The 26,301-nt window shown below is 42.8% G+C and overlaps 1 protein-coding gene across 10 annotated transcripts in view; it reads right to left on the bottom strand.

Moving 5' to 3' along the window:
* Positions 1 to 26,301, bottom strand: part of TBL1XR1 (TBL1X receptor 1) — a 166,717-nt gene that overhangs the window by 106,123 nt on the left and 34,293 nt on the right. The window contains exon 3 of one of the 10 annotated variants that reach the window (XM_043521753.1): positions 3,438 to 3,534. The exons of 7 other annotated variants lie outside the window; for them this stretch is intronic. The gene's annotated coding sequence lies outside the window, so the exon portion shown is untranslated. Of the gene's footprint in view, positions 1 to 3,437; positions 3,535 to 12,237; positions 13,717 to 26,301 lie in introns of those variants that run through there. 2 more of the 10 variants (XM_043521757.1, XM_043521756.1) reach the window with 2 other exon arrangements.

Genomic DNA, 26,301 nt, shown 5'->3' with positions numbered 1-26,301 from the left:
GCCCCTTCCCGCACCCTGAGTCCCTCATCTCTGGCCCCACCCCACACCACTCTAACTGCACCCCCAGTTAGAGCCCTCACCCCCTCCCATACCACAACCCAATGAAAGTGAGTGAGGGTTGGGGAGAGCAAGCTACCAAGGGAAAGGGAACGTAGTGATCAGGGGGCGGGGCCTCGGGGAAGGTGCAGGGCTAGGGTGTTTGGTTTTGTGCGATTAGAAAGTTGGCAACCCTACTGATTATAGTCCTTTCTCCATACTTGGTTCTTATGTTGCTTGTCTTCTTAGATTTTAAGTCCTTTGGGGCAATGACTATATCTTATTGTGAGTCTCTACAGCATCTACTACAATGGGGCCTTGATTCTGACTGAAGCCTACGGGTGCTACTGCAATGTAAATGGTAAGTAAATATTAATGGATTAAGTTCATTTCTTTAACTGAAGTCTAGTCCACTCTCGCCTCCCTTTACCTTACTTGGAATCCTCTTCCTCGACTACGTTCCCCAGAAATTCTTTCAAGTCTATGGTTTGATATTTCCCCAATAATTTGAAGGCTTTGGTTGTTCAAGATATTGTTATAATCTTGGTCCTATTGTATTAGTGATACAGGTACGGGGATTTGATTTATTAAATGCATTTTTTAACTTGACATTGCCCCTTTTAAAAAGGGCCTACAAGAAAAATGACAAAGTCAATCACCTTTTGTTTGGCTCAACCCAACCACCAAATGTATACACCAAATGTATTAATACACAAAGTATCAAGTTCTGCTATAAGAAAACAAAACAACATAAACTGAAATGGTTAAATGTCAGAGCACCCCTACCACGCTGAGACACCATCATTGTGTCTGATCAAAAACCAAAGGGTCCATTGAACCTGTTTAACTCCCACTTGTGTTAATTAGTTGTTGACCTCAACTTTGAACATGAGTTTTCTAGATGTCTATATTGCCTTTTAAAACTACTCTGCGTTTTTTATCTGTAATTGAGTCCTTGAGGACCAATTTTCTGAGTGAAGATACCTTCCTGAAAGCTTTCACAATCCTATTCCAAATTATCCCACTGGCATTTGTTAATTTGATGCATGTCTTTAAAGACCAAACTGCAGGCGACTATCACTATTTATTTTACTGAATTTTAGAATATCTATCCTACTATCAGTATCACTGCTTGTTATGTGATTTGGACCAAGTAACTAATACCAATACAATTTAAATTACACAAATCGAATGAATGACAAAAATGTCTCCAAAAAGCATCCCACAGTAAATGAAATAATGTAAGATTGAAACAAACTGGCTTTAAGTTTACTCCCTATATACACTACAAGTGAGATTTTTAAAAGCACTCAGCATTAGGCTAACTTTGCTTCTGTTAAAGTCAGCTTCAGTGGGAGCAGATTTAGGTCACCATTTAATGCTTCTGAAAAAGCCCACCTTACAAGTGCAACTCTTTATGGAGTTTTGGCTTGGTTTGTTTTTTTGGTAGCTCATCTGACCCAATTCAACAAATACTGCTGAGTTGTGTCTACACACACTGTAGACACAGTCTGCGGACCTAAATAAATATCAGTACATTCTGGGAAGCTATCCCCCAATACTTCATCAGGGAAAAGAATACCCAGAGGTTATGTACGCAGAGCAGCAGGAACAACAGCACAAGGGGTAATGAACTCTGAGATGTTATACTACAGAAAGATCGGGAAGAAAGGAGCTCCAACCAAACTGGTCACACAAACATGCTTAAAAAGTCCCATCTACACTGCCAAAAACAGTATGCCAACCCAGTTAAAGAAAGACAACTACATGCCAGCCTAGGCTGCTACCATGGTGATGCACTCTTAGATGCCATGGTTACCAGCAAGTGTTAATCATGCTGCATGTGGATAAAACCACAGTTAAAGCCAACCACCATCACCAAATGGCTAAAAACTTGGTTAAAAATGTGAAGTATATACACAGCTTTGTACTATTCCTTTAACATAGTACAGTTTCCAGCATAAACCATTGGAGGAACAATGATTTCCCAAGCTATCTGTCAGAGTGCTTAACCATTCAGTCTACAAACACACTCCCCCATCATCCATTTCACAATGGATCCTATATGGAAGGTAGGGTCAGTTCTACTGCTAAAACACTGAATTTAGGGTGGATTTTAAAAGAATTGGTTCTTCATTTGAACTTGTGCTCATGTTTTTTTCTTCTAATCCTTTTAGGAACATATTGTTTACATTTCAGCTGGAGATGCACTTTCAGAGATTTCTACATTGCTTGAGTTTTCACAACAAAAATTTACTCATTCAGTTTTGTTCTTTGTGGACTACAAAAGTCTTACATATCAATGGTATCTTGGCTGCTAGACTCTCCCTTGATGTATTGCTTTTTTCCAGCTATAGTACTTGGAACGGGAGCCACAACCAAAATGAAAATAGAGTTAGTATAGATATCCCCCCACTCCTCACCCACTAACTAGGCTGCAGGATCATTCAGACCAGAATTTTAATTGACCTAAAGTGAAAAGCACAACAAAACATGTCTGATGACAGAGGTAGCAGAAGAGTGTAGACAAATGAGTCAGAGTGAGATTATATTTAAAGAAAATCCAGAACAATGAAATCCATAGGAATAAGGAAGCAAAGAAGCTAGCTATATGGTCTGTGTGAGGGTGCTGGAAGAGAAACAGCCTTGGTCAGACCCAACAGCAATATAATGCACGAAAGCAATCTTCTGTCAATATCAGTTAATGTGTAACACTTGGAAATTAGAGGAAAGAATAAATGGAGTACATGTGGCAGGAGCCACTTTGCACCACAGTTCACCTACTATTTATTTAAATGAAATTCGCTGAAAAATAATTGGGGGGAACTGAAAGGTAATGCGGTATAGAAACTGCAAGTTCAAATCCAGTCTAGGTCAGCTGAGACCATCTGTTATCATCATCCAAGGTCTGAACATCACATGAAATACATTAGGTTCATCACTAATATTGTCAGATCAAAAAGAAGATGCACTTCTGAGTGGGTCTTAACTTTCTCATTCCACTTCGAGACGGATCTATGTTTTTCGTTCAACCTAATTCCCCTGCCCAAAACACTGAATTAAATATCCTCTATAATAGTGCTACTGAAGGGAGTTTGATGACATCTACTTCATAGGATAAATTCATGTTTATAAAGCACTTTGAAATATTTCGATGAAAGGCATTATAGATGCGCAAAGCATTATCATCACTGCCAAAAGGTGGCTACATTTTATCTCAGCTCTGAGCAGTCTTCAGTATTCTTATTTTATACCCTAGACTTGGATATTGAATTAAAATTCATCTATCAGAGAGGATACTAATAAAAATCAGGCCAATGCACGCAATGGGTCTTCAGCAGACCACGATCTCAAAGCAGAAAAACAAAAATCAACAGGTAAATTGTGTAGAAACAGCTTACATCCCCCCCAGATTGTCTTGAAAATTGCTGTGCTTCATGGGGAGCCCTGGTTAGGGCCAGCTGATCAGTTCTGAAGATGTTTGAGCAAAGGACTCCGCTAAAAAGAAAAAAAAAAATCATGTGGCACGATGGTCCTTATAATTGTGTGTACACGTGGGGCTCAAACTATGAATGAGTCCCTCCAAACTGCCATTACCCATTCAGGACTGATCTCAGCAAGCGTCCAGCACCCATTGCCCTGTTCGGTAACAAATATTTTAAAAGTCGTTGAGGGTAAAAGTGGGATCTACAGTGTGGTTGGAACTATGCTGATGAGCCAGAGAAAGCCATTTGCAGATGTGGAGCCAGAGTGGGGTGTTGTAGCAAACCAAACTGTCTGGAGGCAGTCTGACATCAGTAACTGGATGGTTTAAGAGTCATGCTGTGACTTCTGAACCCGAGCAACACCCATCTACTGTGTGTTCAAGTCTCGCCTTCTAAGAATGTGTTGTGCACATTAATTGCCCTCTGCTCGCCATCTGCCGGGGCTCTTTTCAGAAGTTTTGCCCTGAGAGCAAAGCTTCTGGTTTAAAAACCAATATTTAAAACTACTCTAAAATCCACATGCATACTCTGATGCATTATCGGGGCTACAAGTAGTTGGTGGTGTAAATTTGGGGTTATTTGGCCCAGGGGTTCCTCTAATACAGCTCCCATAACAAGGAGTAACTATTAATGTTATATTGCTCTAAAACACACACACACACACACACGGAATTATCTTGAAAACTGGCATGCCACAACATGGAACATGGTAGAGTTTGTGGTGGAATTTGGAGTCATTTGGTCAAGGGGCTCCCAAAACATAGCTCCCTGTGAAAGAATGTACGGAAAAAAGTGTACAACCCTTTTAAAGGTAGAGGCTGGAGCCTACAGCCTGAGAACAATCAAGGAGGCCCTGCCCCACTATGGAGCTGAGCTAGTTAAACACAGGAACAAAAAACTGAGGAGATAAAGGGCATGTCTACACTGCAATTAAAAACCCAGGACTGGTCCACACCAGCTGACTCAGGCTTGTGGGGCTACAGGGCTGTTTAATTGCAGTGTAGACTTCTGGGTTTGGGCTGCAGTCTGGGCTCTGGGACCCTCCCACCTCACAAGGAGGGGAGTAAAGCCAAGCAGGCTACAAGGGGTGGCAGTTTTTCTCTCTCAGGCACCAGAAGACAAGCCTAACCTGACTCACAGACTTGGTTTGTAGATTTTCTTTGGGAGCACTGAACCAGACTGCTCTCCCAGACTTATTAAAAAGAGGACATGCTATTTGGTTAACATGTGCTTACTTCTCCTTGCCCCCCACAGTTAAAATGAACCTATTGCTGCTCCACTTGGAGAAAGTAAGGGGAAGCACACCTGCAGCACCACACTGGGCCACAAGGGGGCACAAAGGGACTGCCCATACCTTTACACTTGCTTAAATGAACTGCTCGTAATACTTTCAGATTCTTAGAATGCTTCTGGGTGCACAGGTATGTAACCTCCATGAAAGGTATAGCATGGAGTGCCCCTGAGATAAGCTATTAAGTGATACCAAAGTCCAGTTTTAAGATATTTCAGAAGTTATTACAATCTAAAAGCTTTAGCACCTCTGCTTAGTCAGTTCGTTTCTGTGAAAGCTCTTGTTTCTTCAGAAACTCTTCTCTCAGGGATACTCACTGAGTGATGTACTCACATAGTAGCTTATCTCTGCCCCTAGAACTTAATGGCCACAACTTTGACTCCTCTCCTCTGAAGTGTTGCATTCTGTGCATTCAACCCGCCTTTCATTTAGTGTCTGGGGCCACAATGGGAATGCAATACTTTATATACAAGATATATGTAATGATGTGCTATAATGTGAACCAGACCTGAAACACGGAAGCTGTGACTGTATGAAAATGATTATTGTTCTGGTAGTGCAGAAGTCTCTCCAAATTAGTCAAACACCATGGCTGAGCACTGTGACTAATAGCATGGACTGTGCAGCTATGCCTATCTGTCACTCAAAAATCAACACAAAAGATTCACATGGATCAATTTCACCCCTCAAAGTGCTACAGTTTTGTGAGAAGGACCTGAAGGAAATGTCAGACTAGAAAAATTTTAGTCACAATACCATCTTTGAAACACAAATCTCCAATGATATTCGCCCCCCCCCCACTCACCCCACAATCCACCTCCACAAACAGTTATAGGAAAATGAGGTAGTGCATAAACTACAGAACATTTAAAATGATACTCTAAACCCAAAACCACACAGTTTTTGTAAATCTTATTTACTCCCTGTTAAAATGGAAATCCTGCAGTAACCATAACTGTGGTGCCACTATCAACCCACCACATTAGGGTCAGCAGAAGGTAGAGTTGGTGATGCAAACTGGGGTCATTTGGTCAAGGAGTTCAGCAGATACAGTGCTCCCTGTAAGGACTTTTAACAATCAAATTGCTCTAAAATCGACATACATAAGAAGAGTGTCTTGTATCTATGCCACACAGGCTGGTTTAGAGTTTGGGGTGCAAAATTGGGGGGGGGGGGGAATCTGATTCCCCAACATACAACTCCCCACAATGAGCTTCTTTTAATTTTCAACATGCTCTAAAGTCCACATCCATAGTGCTATTATCTTGGATATTAGTCTGGCAGAACAGGGGCAGAGGTAAACTTCTGTGTCTAAATTTTGAGTCATTTGGTCAAAAAGGTTCCTGAGATACAACCTCCTACACTCAATAAGGAAATGATTTTAATATTCAAAATGCTCTGAAATCCATTTGACTCAGTGAGAGTGTCTTGAAAATTGATATTCCACAACAACTTTGGTGGCACAATAAGATCACCAGTGATGGATATAGACTGAACATCCACACACACCACTTTAAGGACCTAGCTAGAGGTTGTTCCAGATGGCACTCCACCTGCAAGGAGGCTACCTCCCTTTGGGATATGCCTTGATGAACAGGATTCCGTAACAATGGCTGAGGTATACTTTGGAGAGAGGTCGGAGGAGAACACCCATTGAGATTAATGAACCTGTTAACACTTCTCCAAGCTATTATGGTGTCAGGCTGTATTAATTTCCAGGCAGAGTTCTGATTCATCTCAGAACATCCCATAGAGATGAATGAGTCATTTCATACCTCTGAAATCCTCCAGTTAGATTCTCTTGCAGCTATGGAGATGGCTTTGTGGCTTCTTCAGAGTCAGGAGTCCACAATTCTGCCCATTAATTCCTATCTAAGGAAATCCTCTTGGGTTACTGTTCCTTGTGTGGGAAAGGAGAACGTCCTGGTTGGTATACAGGTGACCTTTGTATCCACTGAGCTACTGTGGCTGGATCCTGGCCACATAAAAAGAAAAATCCCTGTTCTGGAGAGGAGCGAGAGGAGCTATCCTCTGTTTGCCAGATGCCTGGGTACTGGCCTACAATACTTGCAAAAATCTCTGGTCACTGGCAAAGAGCATTGTCCCATGTGGGTGGCTTCTCCTGCAGAGTCAAAAGGTGCTTATTAACTATATTTATAGCATCTCAATTGTGTTGATCTTCTCCTGCTGTAGGAACAGATTTATCTTAACACGGACTGGTAAAAGAAATATTACACATTTTGTAATCATTTAAAGTACCACACTAGAAAGATGTTCTCAAATTGAAGTTGAATGCTGAAGTCAATATATGCATTTTGCTCCCCCTGAAAGCACTGCCAAATGAACATGATACATCATCCTTCCACTACTGTAGATGCGCCGTTCAACTAGTAGTCATTTCCAAACAAGTTGTTTTATATGTCTATAAAAACAGCCTCTTAACCTGAGAACTGCATGTTTGATCACAGTTCCATTTATTATGCTGCTTCACCTAAAAACATTTTTGCTATTGCTAGAGGAAAGTTCCCCATTTCCTCTGCAAATATTTTTTTTTCCCCCATCAGATTTAACAAAGCTACCATTTTGCCTTTGAGAAATTAGGACGGTTTAAAGGAGGAAGTCCACAGGGTCAACAGTCATACAAGAATTACTACAAGCAAAAATACAAACAAGCCAAAAATCATAGCAATGAGTGCTGGTACTGAAATTTTTTTTAAAAAAAAAAATCTATATAATATTGTTTTTTTACCATGACATACTGAACAGGAATTTGAAACAAGAGAATGCTGAGTGTCCAGGACTGTATTTACAATCATGCCAATCAATTTCAACAGTTTATTCGCAAAAGAACATTGGCCCATAGTAAGTTTTCATCAGCAAAAACAATCAGCAGTTCCTTACAAGTTCCTTCTATGAAAGCTGTTCTGTTCTAAATCTTATCACCATGGTAACTTGACTGAATGCTCTCCTCAGAGTCTCACCTTTCCATTCCTACTTTCTGTTTTGGTTTTCATTGTGTAATCTTTTATGATGAACTCCAGTCTTATTTTTTTCTGTAACGTGTTTGCACCACTAATGGCAGAGGGTATTCTAATGCCATCAAGAGTGACTGGAATTTAATCTTATTTAACCTGTTCTGAGTATAATAGCTGACCTTCGATTTATCAGTTTCCAAAGTACTTAGAAAAGATGAGCAATGTCAGGCATATTACCTACATTTTTTTCTAAAACAAAACAGTCAATATAATAAGGCTTAGTTGCCACATCTTGCATTTATCAACCCACAAATTGTCAACATGCTCTTTAAAAACAAAAAAAATCAACAATATAACCACCAGTCTTCCTGATAGCTTATAAAGCCCTTAATGATCTAAGCCTGGGATACTGGGAAGCTACTACTAAGGATGGGGAAAGGGACATAATTAAAAATATATATTTAACATGTCTAGAGATCCAGGAGGAAAAGGAACTATGCAGAGTGATTCAAGAGAACATAACTCTAGCCAGTGAGAAGTTAGAAGGAAAATGTAGGCTGAATATCAGGGAAATCTTCCAAACAATGACATCATGCACATTGTGGAACAGCTTCTTAAGGTAACTGGTGGAAGCCCCATAGCTTGGAATATTTTAAATAAGAATGAAGAATAGACATACTGTAGCAAGTAAACCTCCTTTGGCTGGGAGACAGAAGACTTCATACGCTCCCCTTCTTCGAGTTACTATATTTCTTGAATGAGAGTTCCTCCCATGCAGTCAACATTGGCTGAGTTATAGTTGCTAGAATCTCACTATTCAAAACAGATCAGGCCAGGAGAGAGGACTCCTGAGTTCAGGGACTTCCTCTATGGAATCCCCTGTCAGAGGATCTATGCTAGAGTCCCTCAGCAGTTGTCTTCAGGTCTTGGTGAAAGCCTTTCTATTCAGGTCAATATTTCTGCATCACTGTGAGCTAGTAGACTGATCAGGGAACAGGAGCAAGGAATACAAGAGTTCTAATCCCAACTCTGATACTTATTGTCCAGCTTTGAGCAAGTCACTTAATTTCTCTCATTTTTACCCGTCTCTGAAATGGGTATAATACAACTCAAAAACCTCAAAAAGGTGCTGTAAGTTAATGTCTGTACAGCATTTTTAGATGAAATGTGCTATATGATTCTCATTATTACTACAATTATCCTGGTTCCTCTCATACACTTTCTTCCACCCTGCCTTTAGCTTGGTTTTACTAGAGCCACTAATAGCCTAGCCCACTGGGGTCCGCTTTATCTAATCATGGTTTTAAGATCCATGTGATGGATGCTTTGGAAACAAAAAAAATGTGATAAGCGTCTAATAAATATTCCATGATTTACACCTTTCTTCATTTTCAGTTCCAAAATATAGATTTTCTTTTTTCCTAAAGATCATATCACCATAGGTGCCGACACCGTGTGTGCTCTGGGGCTGGAGCACCCACAGGGAAAAAGTGGTGGGTGCTGAGCACCCACTAACAGCCCCCGTCAGAATCTCCACCTCCCCCCAGCGCCTCTCGCCTGCCACAATCAGCTGTTTCACGGCAGGAAGGCTCTGGGGCGAGGAGCAAGGATGCGATGCGCTCGGGGGATGGGCGGAACAGGTTGGGAAGGGGTAGGGCAGGGGTGTAGTGGGGGCAGAGCCTGGGGCAGAGTCGGGGATCGAGCACCCCCTGGTACATTGTAAAGTTGGCACCTGTGCATATCACTCTATCACATTTTGCTACTTTCTGTGGTGATAATAATAAAACGTGCTACTTAACCAAGCATGCAACTGTTTACTGCTATAACTGTTTATTACTATAGCGAGAAGAGTAAAATAAACGTTGTCAAAAATACCCCATATATTAATTTTATTTTTTGTTTGATATGTCACAGCCACCAAATATTGTGGCATGGCTCTTATTTGCTTAATAAATGAATAAAACCTTATTTCCTATTTTACACTTTCATCCATTTAGTTTTTTTTTTTAAAATAGCACTTTGTAATTAATAATACATCTTATTGTGTCATTTAAGCACTATACAATATATAGCATTTGGCAGCATAATACTGAGATTACATAAATATCTGATTTACTAAGGTCCTGGAAAGTTACTATTTTTTAATTTATTTACTTGAACATTGGAACCATAAGAGATTCAATAACTTGAACTCTCCACTTTCTTTAGGAGAAATATATAACAGTGGCATTTATCCTGAAATTCTGTATCCAGTTCCCTCCCACCATGACCTCAATCCTAACCTAAAGAAAAAGAAGAAAGTACTCGTCAGATATGGCTGTATGGGAGGTTGATTGTGAAGCTAAGTTTGCCTCTCCGAATAAGTTTCCAATCAGTGCCATCCTTGACATGTCTGTTTCACAATTTCCAGCAGTCTATGAGTGGACCACCACCTATGTTTTCATGCCAGTGCACTGCTTGTCAAGTCAAACAGATTAAAACAATGCTCAATATATTTTGGAGAGGGGGGAGCATAACGATGTGGAACTTCAATCATTTATCAAAGCGTTTCTGCTTCTTGCTGTTCCTCTAGTGCAGTGGTCACCAACCCGTCTATCGATTGGTCGATCCTGAGGATTCGATTGCAATCTCCGTCCGTGCAGCGGGGCTGACTGCCACTAAGGCAGGCTCCCTGCCTGCCGTGGCCCCATGCCGCTCCCAGAAGCGGCCAGCACACCCTGGTGGCCTCGCGCGGGGCCGGGGGGGGGGGGGGGTCCTCCGCACGCTACTCCTGCCTGCAAGCACTGCCCCCGCAGCTCCCATTGGCTGGTAATGGGGAGCTGTGGCCAATGGGAGCTGCGGGGGCATGCCTGCAGAGAGGGGCAGCACACGGTGCCACGTGCCCCCTTCTCCCCCAGGGGGCACGTTAGCCCCTTCCGGGAGCAGCGTGGCCACCCATGGTGCACTACTGGCGGGGGGGGAGGGAGAGAGGCCCGGCTCGTGATGGGGAGGAAGTGCCTGATGAGCCTGCCTTACCCCGCTGCACCGCGAATCAGGAGCCGCCGGAGGTAAATGCCCCCCAGCGGGAGCCCGCATCCCAACCTCCAGCCTTGAACCACCTCTTGGAGCCAACACCACATACTTCCTCCCGCACCATGAACCTCCTCCTGCACCCCAAGCCCCTGCCCCAGCCCTGAGCCCCCTCCCAGAGCCAGCCCCTCCTACCTCCTCCTGCACCCCAACCCAGAGCCCCCTCCTGCACCCATACTCCCTCCCAGAGCCCACACTCTGCACCCCAACACCCTGCCTCAGCCCAAAGCCCCCTCCTACACCCAATCACCCCCTCCCGCACCCCAACCCCAGGTTCAGCCCAGAGCCCTCTCCCACACTGCGAACCCCCTAGCCCCAGCCCAGAGCCCGCACCCCCGTCCCAAACCCCAGTGAAAGTGAGTGAGAGTGGGGAGAGTGAGTGACGGGGAGAGGGGAGGATGGGGTGAGCAGGGAAGAGTCTCAGGGAAGGGGCAGGGTAGATCCTGGGTTGCCTTTAAATTCAAAAAGTGATCTTGGGTGTAAAAAGGTTGGAGACCACTGCTCTAGTGTCTGACTAACATAAAACTCGTATATAAAACTACAGGACAAGTGTCAAAAGCAGTTAATAGTTTGGTTTTATATCAGACTGAGCTGAATTATATGCATTATTGATAAACTATATTGCTGTTTATATAATGATTCAGAATACCTATTACTTCATACTTATTAACCGTAGTGGCAAAAGTGAAAGGACAGCGTTTAGTCTCAGAAACTACCCAAATACATTATAAAAGTAATCTATCATTTGTTTTACTTTGCAGGTGAAGAGTTAATTTGATTATTATAGCCCTTTAGACACGTGGGCATAATAAAGCACAAATACAAAAGTCATGTCAGTAACCTAGGTGCTTTCCTTTCCCACTGCTAACTCCACTTTCACAGAGCAAAAGATATGGCCATAAAGGGTATGATAAGGAAACGGAAGTGAATTGTAGAAGTAATGCAAAATGAAACCCAATACTGTATATGCACATATATGATGGGAAAATGTATGTACGGAGATGGTTTTACTTGGCCTGTTTCAGTTCCCCCGGATAGAGCAAAATTGCCAGTGGGGCAGGGATTTGATTTCATGTATGATTCCGTGCCTGTGTATAAATATCTCATACCTCAGCATTTTTTTTTTTTTTAAAGTAGAGACACATATACAAATTTTAAATGGATGATTTTACTTGCATTTCTTTCTGTTAACTATCTAGGGTATAGGGACGGAATAATACATTCACCCTGGGTGATGAGGAAACACCCTAACAAGTGAGGGAACTGACACCATTAATGTCTGCAGAATCCTCCATTTTTTGAAAATTAACTATCTAGCCCAATTATGAACCATGCTTAAACAGAAGCAGTATTTGAGTCTACAGATAAGGAGGTTTCTCACCTGTAACTGGAGGTTCTTTGAGATGCGTAGTCCCTAGCTGTATTCCACTGAGGGTTATGCATTTGCGCCCTGTGCCCAGCGTTGGAGAATTTAAAAGTAGTGTCCGTTGGTCTACACACGCGCCCTGGCTCGCCCCATGCTTCTGTCCAAGGTGATAAAGGGTGGGGCAGATCAACCACATCTCCAGTTCCTTCTCCACCCTGAATCAGGCAGATCCGTAGCAAAGGGGAAGGAAGACAGGAAGAGAAATGCCATAGTGAAGGAGTTGTCTGCCACATAGTCCTGCACTGAAGCATGGCGAGCTGGGATGGTATGCACAGAGCTCCATGTGGCCACCCTACATATGTCCATAAGTGGCATGACCTGAAGGGAGGCTGCGGTCAAGGGTTGAGCTCTCATGGAATGAACCCTCACCCCAGTATGGGGAGTCAGGCCTGATAGTTGGTAACAGAGTTTAACGCAACCCAAAATACATTTGGAGATTCTTTTGGTAGAGATGGCTTAGCCCCTGAGTCTTTCAGCTACTGCAACAAACAGTGTAGGGGACTTCCTGATAGGGTTTGTTCTCTGTAGGTAGAAAGCATGGACTCATTGGTCATCTAAAGAATGGAGTCAACATTCCCCTGTGGATGTGTGAGGCTTTGGGAAGAAAACATGTACATGAATGAATTGATTGATATGAAACTGGAAGACCACCTTTGGTAAAAATTTGGGGTATAGATTTAGGGGGACGCTGTCCTTGTGGTAAACTATGAAAGGAGGGTTTGCGATTATATCTCCAAGGCTGCCAACCCTTCTCGTGGAAGTGATAGCAACAAGGAAGGTGACTGATGAAAAGGAGGGACATGGAGTATGATGCTCACGGTTCAAAGGGTAATTTCATTAGCATGGAAAGAACTAGATTCAGGTCCCATTAGGGTGCGATCTTTTGGACAACTGGGAAGGCCTTTCCAAAATCTAGTAGTTAGTGGGTGTGTAAAGGTGATGCAACCTTCCACTAGAGGGTGTAATGTGCTAATCACTGCCAGATGAACTCTCAAAGAGTTGAGGGTAAAACCTGATGACTCCAAAGACAGAACAGAATCCAGAATGAGTGGGATTTCGGCCGACTGAGGTAAAAGCCCTTTTTGTTGGCGCCAAGATGAGAAACGTTTCCCCTTGGCTCGGTAACATTGCCTAGTGGAGTCCTTCCTGCTGCTGGAGAGATGTCTTGTACAGCCGGAGAGCACGTGTGTTCTAAAAGCAGATGCCCATCCAAATACCACGTTCTGATGTGGAGCACATGTGGATTGGGATGCTTGATCTTGCCATTGTAGTGAGTCAGCCTGTTGGGGAAGTCGTGGAGGTGCATTGGTGGGCTGGCTGACATGCGGAGGAGATTAAAAAACCAGAATTGTTTCAGCCAGGAAGGGGCAAGCAGAATGACCATTGCTCTGTCTCGTCAGATCTTGTGCAGTACCTGAGGCAGGAGCAGCAGAGGAGGGAAGGTATAGTTGAATTGGTCACAGCCTAGACAATCAGGGAATTTGGAGGAGGGTGCGAAAGAAGGAACTCAGACCCCGTGGCAGGGACATAATTATGGCTTTCGGCCTCTTTGGGGTAGTTATGCTTGTGGTAGGGGTGTGCCATACTGTCCTGGCAGGCTCCAGGATAGTGTTGTTAATTGGCAGTGCAATTCTGGCCAGTGCTGACGTATGGGGGATATCCAGCAGTTTATTCCAGGTATCTTGGATCTCTTCTGGGGAAATTTGGAGTTTCCCCATGACTCTCTGCCACAGTTCCTGATGTTGCCTAAAGTCATCCGGTGGTGAAAGGGATGCTGCAGTCACCACTGCATCCAGAGAGGAAGATGGAAATCTTGCCAGGATCAGAAACCACCACCGGGATCAGACAAGGGGTTCTTCCTCTACCAGTGGATCCGAGTGCCTGCTAGGGAAGGAGGCAGATGAAGGTTCTCTTGTGGACCAAGCCAGTTCTGAGGGGTGGTATTGGGATCAGGGTTCAGAGTATGACCAGTAGGTTGGATTTGAGGGAGGTTGTGATAGCCCCAACGGCAAGAGGGACCAGTGACTCCAAGGTAGAAGTGGTGGATGCTGCCATGGATGTTGTGGTCTCCATAAAGGCACATAGGGATGAAAGGGCATGGCCAGTTCCTCTCCCATTTCTGATTCGTCGTTGGAGGAGAAAGTGGACTCTGTTTCAAATGTTGGTACTGTCAGAGCCGGCAGAAGCAGAGCAGATGGCGAGGGTCCTGTTCTGGGGTAGAATCCGTGGCAGAGAAATAATCTCTCTAGAGGTGGAGGGACCTGAAGGATGCAGTGACTCCAGGTCTGGTAAGGCAAACACATGTTGCAGCTCAGCTACAGTTCTAGATCTCCCCAGTGTCAGACACAGCCTTCTCTTTACCCAGTATCGGTGCCAGCACTATGGATTTTCCTGAACTGGAAGGGTCCCGTATCTTGTGGGGTGCGGTAATGATGGTACCGGTGGACCGGAGCTCAGGGTCGCCAGATCCCATTGTTTGTGGGATTTCTTCTCATGCCTATCAGGCTTAGTGCGAGTTTCATCACCATGGCTTGAACTCATGGAAAGGATGTTCACTTTCTCACACTAAGTCCCATAGGAAGGAGAAGAAATCCCACAAACAATGGGATCCGGCGGTCAATATTTAGACTGCTTACTCTCTATGCCAGTAAGCCTATCTTCTTATGGGGAATAGGGGTTTTTTGGCTTTAGAATAAAATTGTAAAGTAATCTGGCAAGTCTGGAAATAAATTCACTTCTGCAATAAAACACAGAACAATACTTGGATTATGAGATTTGACAATCTTTAAAAATATTAAATTTATGAAGCTTGGGAGAGGGAGAAGACCACTACACACATGGTTGTCCCTCTTAAGTATACTATATGGTAAACATCCTTCCTCCACTGTGTGTATTCAGCTTATAGGCCATCTATTTGTGGCCCATGACTTCCCTCATTTATACACCAGACACAGCTATACCCCTCTTATTCCTGCAGCCAGGTCTTCTCCGAATGTTAACTTTGAACAAAGAAAAGCTACATATGTACCATCAAGATGACAGCAACCATCTTAGCCAACAGCCTCAGGCTAATTCCTCCTCAATGTCATTTCTGGTGCTTCGATTATTAAAGAACACAATTTTTAAAGCAACCTTACGCAGTATTTACTACAAAGTGCGGCAAATTTGTTCCCATTTTTACAGTGGCCAGTAAAGGATTATTAATAGTATTAAACATTTATGTTGCAGGAAAGCTCAAGTGCCCATCAGGACTGGGGCCCTATCGTACTAAGTACGAGACAGCCTTCAAAGTTCCCTTAAAAATCAAAAAAGAAAAGGAGTACTTGTGGCACCTTAGAGACTAACCAGTTTATTTGAGCATGAGCTTTCGTGAGCTACAGCTCACTTCTCACGAAAGCTCATGCTCAAATAAACTGGTTAGTCTCTAAGGTGCCACAAGTACTCCTTTTCTTTTTACGAATACAGACTAACACGGCTGTTACTCTGAAACCTTAAAAATCAACACCATCTCACCACCAAAATAACCAGGCTGAGGGAATCCAAGGTATTTCAGCTGGTGGCAATGTAAACACATCTTTGAACATTATGCTAAACAAACTGTACTGTAGCAAATATTCAGATGAGCCAAACAGATCTGAAAAAAAATGAAAGCTGCGGCCTTCAAATATTTATAAAAACAAGATTTCAAAACCTCATATCCACCTTTTCAAATCAGGACATGTGGTGGCAGGGATGCATGTCAAAAATATTTTTTTCTGGGCAGACAGGATTTTTCTCATTTCCAGGATAATGTTTTAAGAAAGGAATTTGAAAACTAAAGAATTTATCCTCATTTATTTATTTATTTTAAGGGCTTATTTGATTATGTGGTTTGCATCATCACCAGGACTGGGAGAGTCAAGGAAATAGGAAAATTCCCCTTTGTTAGCAGATGTGTCCTCCTGACTAGTTTTGGAAGAATTTTACTCTTTCAGAGACTTTAAGTCCTTTTAGATCATTGCCCCAAGTCTCATATAGCATTTTAGTTTATTCCTGATTTAGAGATATTGGGTGATTAGCATATTGCTGAGTCACTTCTTTCTGTAAAGCAATTGAACTCAGGCACACTGGAATCCCTAGGTAGAAAATGCATAAGAGGATCAAACAAGACTGGATTGGCATCTAATTGCCACTTTGGCTCGATCAAGTTGCTGTCAGGTTCACTTTTATTCAGTTCAATGCCTGAGAAATTTCCAAACAAGGCAGAATGAGTCTGCCAAACTCTCATGTATATTCACACCAGAATGAGTACGCTTATTGGCCTGTTTCTAAGAAAGGGCCACTATTTGGGAAAGCTAAGAAAAACAACTCATTAGAGCACTAGAAGTAAATCCTTTTCTCCTAGGAGACCACCGTGCCATGTAATAGAAAGTACTATGAAACAAAAGTGATCAGCTGCAAACAAACACAGATAATTTACCAAACAAGAAACTAGTTTGCAGTTAAGATAATACAAATTACCACGTGAACAACTAAACATACACTGGGGTGGGGGAGGGCTTATGGCCCACAAACTAAGGAGACAATTGAAAAAAAGTCTCTGACTATATTTTGGTTTCATCAACAGAAAATTTAAAAGACGAAAATGAAAGATGATGGATGTATCAGTCATGGCCTTAGAAAATAAACAAAAGTGGAATGAAAGATGATTAAAAGCACCTGAACAGAGATATTTATGGACTCAGAAAATCCTTTATGGAAGAGAAACTGGGCAACAAGGAGAGGTGTTATAAAAGACTAGAGAGAAAGAAAATACATCAAGAAAATACAAACTTTTTCCAATTTGATCATCTCTGGCATAAAGAGGCGATTATATCTACAGGCTGACCCCGTGTCCCTTAAAAGACTCCCATTGACTACACTTGAGTTTGAATCAGGCTGCACATATCACTCACTCACTCGGAATAATAAATACAACATGTCTGAAAGAGAGGCTGAGTTCCACAAGTGCTTTCCCACAAAGACCAGAGTCCCTTCTCCGTACACACTGTGGTGTTCATAGACTCAAACTTTAAGGTCAGACGGGACCATCGTGATCACCTAGTTTGACGTGCACATTGCAGGCCACAGAATCTCACCCACCCACTCCTGTAATAGACCCCTAACCTCTGGCTGAGTTACTAACATCCTCAAATCATTGTTTAAAGACTTCTGTGGCTTCTTCTCTCAAGGATCCTTTTTCCAAAGTGTGGCCAGTTTACACTTTGGGGAGACACTCCTGGCTCACACAGATGTGCCTACACATATGAAACCGGATGATCTACAGCTGGGGTGGCCAACTGAGCCTGAGGAGGAGCCAGGATTTACCAAAGTACATTGCTGAAGAGCCACAGTAATACGTCAGTAGCCCCCCACATCAGCTCTCTCCCCCTTCCCCCCCCACCCACCGGAAACCCTGCCAATCAGCGCCTCCCCCTCTCTCCCCCCACCTGCCGATCAGCTGTTGTTTCATGGCATGCAGGAGGCTGGGGGGTGGGGGGAGAGGAGCGAGGGCATGGCAGGCTCAGGGGAGGGTGCGGGGCCTGCGGCAGAGCCAGGGGTTGAGCAGTGAGCACCCCCTGGCACACTGGAAAGTTGGCGCCTGTAACTTCAGCCCCAGAGTCAGTTCCTATACAAGGAGTCGCATATTAACTTCTGAAGAGCAGCATGGGCTCTGGAGCCAAAGGTTGGCCACCCCTGATCTACAGAATATTTCCCCCTATTTCCATCTTAACCAGATCATTAAAAATTTGTGCAGTATCCTTCCATATTAGATTTTAAGCTCCTTTAGGACCAGGACCCTGTCCTGTACATGTTTGAATAGAAGGCCATAGATATCTCGGGTGCAACATGACTATCAAAAAAGAAAAACCTAAGGGAATAATGTGTTTCTAACTGCTTCCACAATGACCAAACACAATGAGAACTACTGAGGAAGAAGGACTTTGAGTAAAGGAAACAAGACTATCTCCAAGGTTACCTGCTCCTCACTCTATAAGGAATCTCCAATTATTTCTGCTGGAAAACTGAAAGAATTAAGGGGAGATGGGGGAGGAGTGCACTATTTTATTAGAGGGGAGCTATACAATCACAAACCTTTGTGATTTTATTTTCTAACACCACACATCTGCTGGTAGACAGACTATTTCAAAATCAAGAGGAATGTAATGGAAAGTTTATTTTTAACTGTATAGTTCTAAAAGGGCATTACGAGTCTATTATTGTCATACTATAATGATAATTGGCAATAAAAATCATGTTCTCTTCTCTTTCTCGGTTCCTGTTTCTTTGATGAGTGAAGAGTAAAAAGAAATTGTCACCCAATGCACTGTTTATTCAACACTCAAATTTCTTGAACCACAGTTTTCTTCTAACGCAAAACAGAAATGTTGATGACCAATTATTTAGCAATCCCAAGTCAAGCAAAAATTTTACATTTTACAGACACACACACACACTTTACTACGTTATTCATGTGAAAATCCAATTGTAGCAATCCAAACAAATGAACATGCTGCATTAAGTCTACAGTTAAAAATCTGTTCTGACCGGACACAAAAAGATTTCTTGTAATGGTAATGTCACTAGAGCAGTGGTTTCCAAACTTGCTCCACCGCCTGTGCGGGGAAAGCCCCTGGCGGGCCAACCGGTTTGTTTACCTGATGTGTCCGCAGGTTCAACCAATCGCGGCTCCCAGTGGCCTTGGTTTGCTGCTCCAGGCCAATGGGAGCTGCTGGAAGCAGCGCGGGCCGAGGGACATACTGGCTGCCGCTTCCAGCAGCTCCCATTGGCCTGAAGCAGCAAACCAAGGCCACTGGGAGCTGCGATCGGCCGAACCTGCGGACACGGCAGGTAAACAAACTGGCCCGGCCCGCCAGGGGCTTTCCCTGCACAAGCGGCGGAACAAGTTTGGGAAACACTGCACTAAAGCATACTTTCAGCTACTTTGTACATATATACCTGTAACAGTCTCCATAAAACTGCTTTAAAAACTACTTGAAATAATACTTAAATTAATATTATTGGTAGCTCCTTTCACTAGCATTAGAACTGATTTCAAGTACTAGGTTAGAGTTTGTGTTTAAAAACAATAGTATCAAATAAGTGAAAAAGTTAAAGGCAGTTTGATAGCTATTTTAGTAGCTTGTGGCAAGGTTAACTGATAGACAGCCAGACCTAAGTTTTCAGAAGTAGCTAGTGGTTTTTTGTGCCCAATTTTGAAACACCTTAAAGGAGCTGGGTGGCTCTGGCTCAGCACTTTCTGAAATTCAAGACCCTATAAAACATGTCTCAGGTTTGGCACCCAAAAAATCGGGGCACCCAAAATCAAGTCTCTTGAAATTTTAGGCCATATGTTTTTATAAAAACACATCACATACAAATTATGCGTGTAATTACACATACATATAAATACACAGAGACAAGGTGGGGGAGATAGTGTCTTTTATTGGACCAACTTCTCTTGGTGAAAGAGAGACGTTTTCCAGCTACACAGAACTCAGCCCTGAAGAAGAGCTCTGTGTAGCTCGATAGCTTGTCTCTTTCACCAATGAAGTTGGTCCAATAAAAGACACTACCTCCCTTACCTTATCTATCTAATATCCTGGCTAACAACACTGCAAGAAACGTACACACATAGTTTCATTTTACTGTGTGTGGGGGGTGGGAAAATCATATAGCAGTACTGCCACAGTTTTCATGAAAATAAAATAAAATTGTTTACCAAAACACTAACATTTTAATGTTAAATAATTTCATATTTGATTTTATACAGTCCAATTTACGCATACAAAAGCCAATACTAAAACAGCTGCTTTCGGTGTATTTATTTGATCTGTCAAACCACATGAAAAACAGGAAATCATCATGGTTTCAGTAGGTCTAGAGAAAACACTCAAAAATTATAACTGAAATATAATGAACTCACATTATGTAATAAGTCTATGGGTGAAAAAAAAATGAACAGTATGTTTGCCCAAGACAAAGAACTACCACATTTCTTTCACACCAACTCCCTAAAAACCACAGAATAAAAACAGTAAACTATACTACTCAGCAGAAATTATGTATTTGAACCAGCTACTGGTTTTCAACTAGAGATGGTTTCTCCAGGTTAAGCTGTCTATCTTTCTATCGATCTAATTATATTTTATGTACTTATATGGCCCCTATTATCTAGTATCTGAGCACTTCACAATCTTTAATTTACCTTTATTTATCGTCACAACACCCTGGTGAGGAAAGGAAGTACATACATTACCCCCATTTTATAGATGGGGAACTGAGGCACAGAAAGACTAAGGCCTGGATTAAAGGTATTTAGGCACTGCAACACCTAACTGATTTATGCTGAGTGGAGCAATGCCTAAATACATTTAAAAATCTGGGCCTGAACATCTTGTCCAAAGTTATACAAGAAGCCTGTGGCAAAAGCTAGAATCAAACTCAGGTTTCCCAAGCAGAAAGCTAACACCTTAACCACTGGACTATCCTTCCATTTAAAAAAACCTATGCTGGAATTTGCCCCTATGCTGACCATGCTATACCTGGTATGCAAGCTAACTGAAGGACTTCAGCCTCCAAAGCTGTCAAACACATTTCTCCTCTATACCAAATTCTCAAAAATGTATCTAACACATGGGAATTTCAAATTTAGTGTCAATGGAATAGAATGTTGTCACAGAATAATGAGCACCTGCTGCTACATCCATGACAAGGAAAAAGAAACAGCCATTTATAGAAAACAAATGGCTGAAGCAAAGCTGAGATGTTAGTTTTCAAACCAGTAGACATTGATCCTGTGATAATACTCCATTCCAATTATTTTATTTTTTCATATCAATAATGGCGTAGATTTCATCTAAAGATATAGGATTCAGTAGAGTGACAGCTGTTCACTACATCCTTCTTAACCTGCAGCATTCTGATTAGCCCAATCACAAAATAAGTCTCTTGTCTAATTCAGAAACCAGTTTACCAAGAAAGGTAGGTTTCAAAAAAGTAGACTGTACTTTTATAAACTTCTTACAGACTCGTCAAAAAAAAGGTTTAAGTTCTACCATTGAACAGGGATCCCACAATCCAACAAGGTGGCAGGTATTAAACTGGATGCAATAAGCCATAATACAAGGTGTGACTTATTAGCCAATTATAAAATGAGCTTTCAGAACAACTTTGCTACTGAATCCCACTACTGCAAAAGAGTGGCTTTTCTTTAAACCACTAATGGGAATAACAATACTTCAGAGAAAGGTGCCTGGGGATAATGCCTGATGGGGACTTTGCTCTATTTACATGATACACACAACTTTAGGTGTCTTCACTGTGACTAGGTAAAGTGCTCTTGTGATGCTACAGTTAAGTAACAGTATTCCACAGTTTGGAACTTCCTTCTCTACAGGTAAATTTCATTACAATAATAAATGAAAACCTACATCAACATGCCACAATCCAATAAATCAACAGCTTCAAGTCAAAATAAAGGGCTTTCTACAACTATTTTAACTCTTTTCCCCCTTCTGCTAAATTTTATTCCCCCCCCCCCATCTTTCCCCAACCCCATTTGTATAATTTGCTCCCACTCTCTGCTCAAGACCCCTCCTGCTACTTTTGCCTGTGGCTCATTATATATGTGGAGATGTGCATTAATGAGCACTAATACAGACTTTTGTGCCTTATTACTTATTTAACATTTAAATGAACATTCCCTCATCTTCCTGCAGCTCACCCTTCAACCAGACAGGGATTCTTCATGATTCTCCATACTTCTGTGGTTCTCAACCTGTTTATAATTGTGGGCTGCCTATGTTACATGGGCCACAGGCTGAGAACCACAGCCTGAGAACCTCCTTCCCCCCCCCTAAAAAACCCCACCCACAGTCCGCTATGCCCAGAGCCCCTGCCCAGCAAAGAGCCAGGAGCGGAGCCCTGGGTGAGGGACAGGCAGCCAGGACCCGAACCCACCATGTGGGGCTGAGCAGTTGGACCCCGCCACGCAGAGCCAGGCAGCCAGACCCCAAATCCCACCGCCCGGGACCTGATAGCAGCCAGACCCCGGGACCCTGCCGCGTGGGGCTGAGCTGCAGCCAAACCCGGACCCCACCACGCAGGGACAGGCAGCCGGGATCTCGGGGACCCCACTGTGCAGGGCCAGCAGCCAGGACCTCAAAAGGAAGGCCAGGAGTTGATCCCCACCCAAAACTTGGGGGTGCTGCACCACCCTGGCAAATCTGTAGTTCCCAATGCCCCCCACGCTCTCACTGCCCAGAGGCACCCCCCAAAACCTACCCACAGTCCCACTCTCCCACCCCTGCGGCACTCACCAGCCCCCTGCTGGCAGGAGCGCTGGTGCAGACTGCAAGATGCTGTCTCCCCCTCAACCAGCCCTGCCCCCTGCCAGACCAGAGCAGCAAATTTTGAATTTTTTTAGCGCATGCGACCCGCAGGTTGAGAACTGCTGCCATACTCCCATGATATCATGCCTGTGCCGCTATATTGTAGAGGATTTTATGGTAGCATAGAAGCAGCTTGATAATAATTGATTCCCCTACCACCACCACCACCCCCCCCTCACCCGGGATATGACTGCCATAATTAAAGGGAGAGTGGGTTAACTTGACTCTTGACTTCAGACCCAATGGCGGAGGATGATTTAGCAAGTATATCTGATGTCTGTATGGTTATGAGCTGGGTGAAACTTTGTTATGAGTGGAGCTAGAACTCCATTGAGATTGATAGGTGTGAACACACTCTTCAGTTAACATCATTGTAAGTACAAGCCCCGACCTAAAACAAAAAAGTGTCTGAGACCCTGGCCCAGAAACTTTTGGCAGAGTATTGTTTTGGGTAGCAGTGTGCGTATATATCAGGAAAAAGACATCACACACAAACTGACGACAGACAAGAACAGAAAGAAAGGGAGAGGTGAGAAAGCCAGGTGGGAGCTTGTAAGCACAATCTGCTTGGAAAACACTAGAAAGAGAGCTTTTGGGTCTGGTGTTGGCTAAAGAGGCTTGGCTGCTGTAACTGTGTGTTCTTGGTTCCGTCTGCATTCAGAGACACAGGACTTTGTACACTCCTTGTAAATAAACAAGATGGAATAAAAAAAAATTACCAGACTCCATCAATTTCTACTTCCAACTGGAACACTGGTCCCCAGGGCTCCAAACTTTGCCTAAATGCTTCGGTCGAAAAGGGCAACAGTAAATTTACATATACACACACACATGCACTAAATGGCCAAAACTATACCAGGGTTCAAAAACAAAACTACATAAGTTCATGAAGGATAGGTCCATCGCTGGCTATTAGCCAAGATGGTCAGGGATGCAATCCCATGCTCTGGGTGTCCCTAGCCTCTGATTGCCAGAAGCTGGGAGTGCACAACAGGGGTTGGATCATTTGATGATTTCCTTAAAAAGAAAAGGAGTATTTGTGGCACCTTAGAGACTAACAAATTTATTAGCGCATAAGCTTTCGTGAGCTACAGCTCACTTCATGTTTCCGATGAAGTGAGCTGTAGCTCACGAAAGCTTATGCGCTAATAAATGTGTTAGTCTCTAAGGTGCCACAAGTACTCCTTTTCTTTTTATGGATACAGACTAACACAGCGGCTACTCTGAAACCTGTCATTATGCAAAGTTGATGATTTCCTGTTCTGTTCATTCCTTCTGAAGCACCTGGCATTGGCCACTATCGGAAAACAGGATACTAGGCTAGATGGACCATTGGTCTGAACCAGTATGGCCGTTCTTATGTTCTTAATTTTCCCAAAAGGAAAAAAAAGGAGCTGACAGAGCAGCAGACAGACTCCACTGAGTTCCGGCTCGCTGCCTATGGTGGTCAGAAGGAACACAATGACAACAGAGGCGGTGACCACATGTTATAACCAGTAGCACCACCTATTATTAGGGCTGCTCAACACTTCCCATAAGACTCTGCTTTCAGTTGCCTATAACTTGGCAAAACTTTAACGGTTTGGGCTAAATTTTCTAAGCTGAGTGTATATGGTGTATGCAGCAAATATTGTGCATACACAAGGGAACCAAGTTATGATTGCAGTGCGAATTTTTGTTGGTAGCCATGGGAATTCCTTGTATTTTGTGCATTTAAATTCCATAATCATAAAACTGTATGAACAGAGCTCTATTGCAATTAATATCTTTGTGTTTTCTGAAGAGGCATGTGAGACTTTAGTAATTACACCGTCAGGTAAACACAACCAGCCATGTTTATCTGAATGTTCATAAATACACAATGGCACACATAGAAACAAACACAATGTATTTATTTCAACATGCAAAAGATCTTTTGCTCTTTTTATAAATATACACACACAAGCTCACACATCCCTGGAACTCAACGCATTGTTATAAATTTACTGAAAACATTACAAACTCAGCGAGTGAAACAGTCTGTTTGTGAACACAACTAGTTTCTAAGCCAACCTCTGCAAATCTGTCCACGGTACATGGTCACACAGAAAACAGAAGTCTAAAGTTTTACAAAAGGTGTTTTAGTTATCTGGAAAGTAGCAGAAACACGTATTGGCAGCATGAAAAAATTTATTGGGAGCATACAAGCCCTGCTTGCCTTTCCCTACATACACAGAGAACTCAAAAATGATAAACGAGTTTTACCAAACTGCCCGCACACACAGTCACCTTTTGGCAGGAAACAGAACTAGCAATGGCACAAAAAGTATGTTTGAAGTTAAATTGTAAGCCTCTGAGGAGATAAAAAGAAGAGGGAAATTTCTAATGCATGCATCTTTGCAAATTTAAACGGTAGCATTGCCATCGCACCCATAGAAACCACTTAAAATTCCCTGCAATCCAAGATATTTTAAAGGAATGTCAGATAATTTAGGCCCAAACTGTGACATACCACTAAAATTGTCCTGATTTGCTGGGAATATTTTTCAGAATTGAAAAATCTACTTTAAATCTTTTTGAAGTACTATACATGACACACTGATAGCATGTTTGTTCAATTTACAGATACCAGCATGCTTTGCTCGCTGTTCTTTTTAACTATACTTATGGTTAATACATATGTCTTAAAACTGAATCTCTTAATATAAATCATAAACCAGGGTTTCAAGGATTAATGCTTTGAAACAGATACTTCTATATATACCTGAAGCATACCTTGCTAATCAAAGCATTCTCCTCTAAAATAATGGTGCTTTTGGAAGCGAAAAGGCCTGTCAAAGTAAATGCCTGGAATGCCAGCTATTAAGCATTCCAAGGTCCCATTTTAAATTTGGTATGCATTGCTTCTCATCTCCCACTGATGTCAATAAGGGTACATCTACATAGCTATAAAAGGTTTCAGAGTAACAGCCGTGTTAGTCTGTATTTGCAAAAAGAAAAGGAGTACTTGTGGCACCTTAGAGACTAACCAATTTATTTGAGCATAAGCTTTCGTGAGCTACAGCTCACTTCATCGGATGCTGTAGCTCACGAAAGCTTATGCTCAAATAAATTGGTTAGTCTCTAGGTGCCACAAGTACTCCTTTTCTTATAGCTATAAAAGATCCATGGTACCACTGCGGCTGGCCTGTCAAGTGACAGGCTCTTAGGGCTCAGGCTGAGGGGCTATAAAATTGCAGTGTAGACGTTCAGACTTGGGCTGAAGCCTAGGCTTAGGGCTTATCTTCAGTACCGTGCTACATCGGCAGGAGAACGCTCTCCCACAGACGTCATTATCCACCTCAATGAGAGGTGGAAGCTATGTCAGCGGGAGAGCGTCTCCCGCCGACATAGCAAGGTGTAGACACCCCTTTAAGTTGATGTAACTTACGTCGCTTGGGGGGGGTCTTTCACACCTGTGAGCAACGCAAGTTTCATGGACTTTAGTGGTAGTGTAGTAGACAAGCCCTCAGAGCCTGGGCCAAAATGTCTATACTGCACTTTTTTTAGCCCTACAGCCCAAGCCCCATAAGCCCAAGGCAGTTGACGTGCGCTCTAAGACTCGGTGCTGATATTTTTTTAATTGCAG

This window comes from Chelonia mydas, chromosome 9 (assembly GCF_015237465.2).
Source record: "Chelonia mydas isolate rCheMyd1 chromosome 9, rCheMyd1.pri.v2, whole genome shotgun sequence".
In the NCBI taxonomy this organism is placed as follows: domain Eukaryota; kingdom Metazoa; phylum Chordata; order Testudines; family Cheloniidae; genus Chelonia; species Chelonia mydas.
This window is presented reverse-complemented; position numbering and strand designations above follow the sequence as displayed.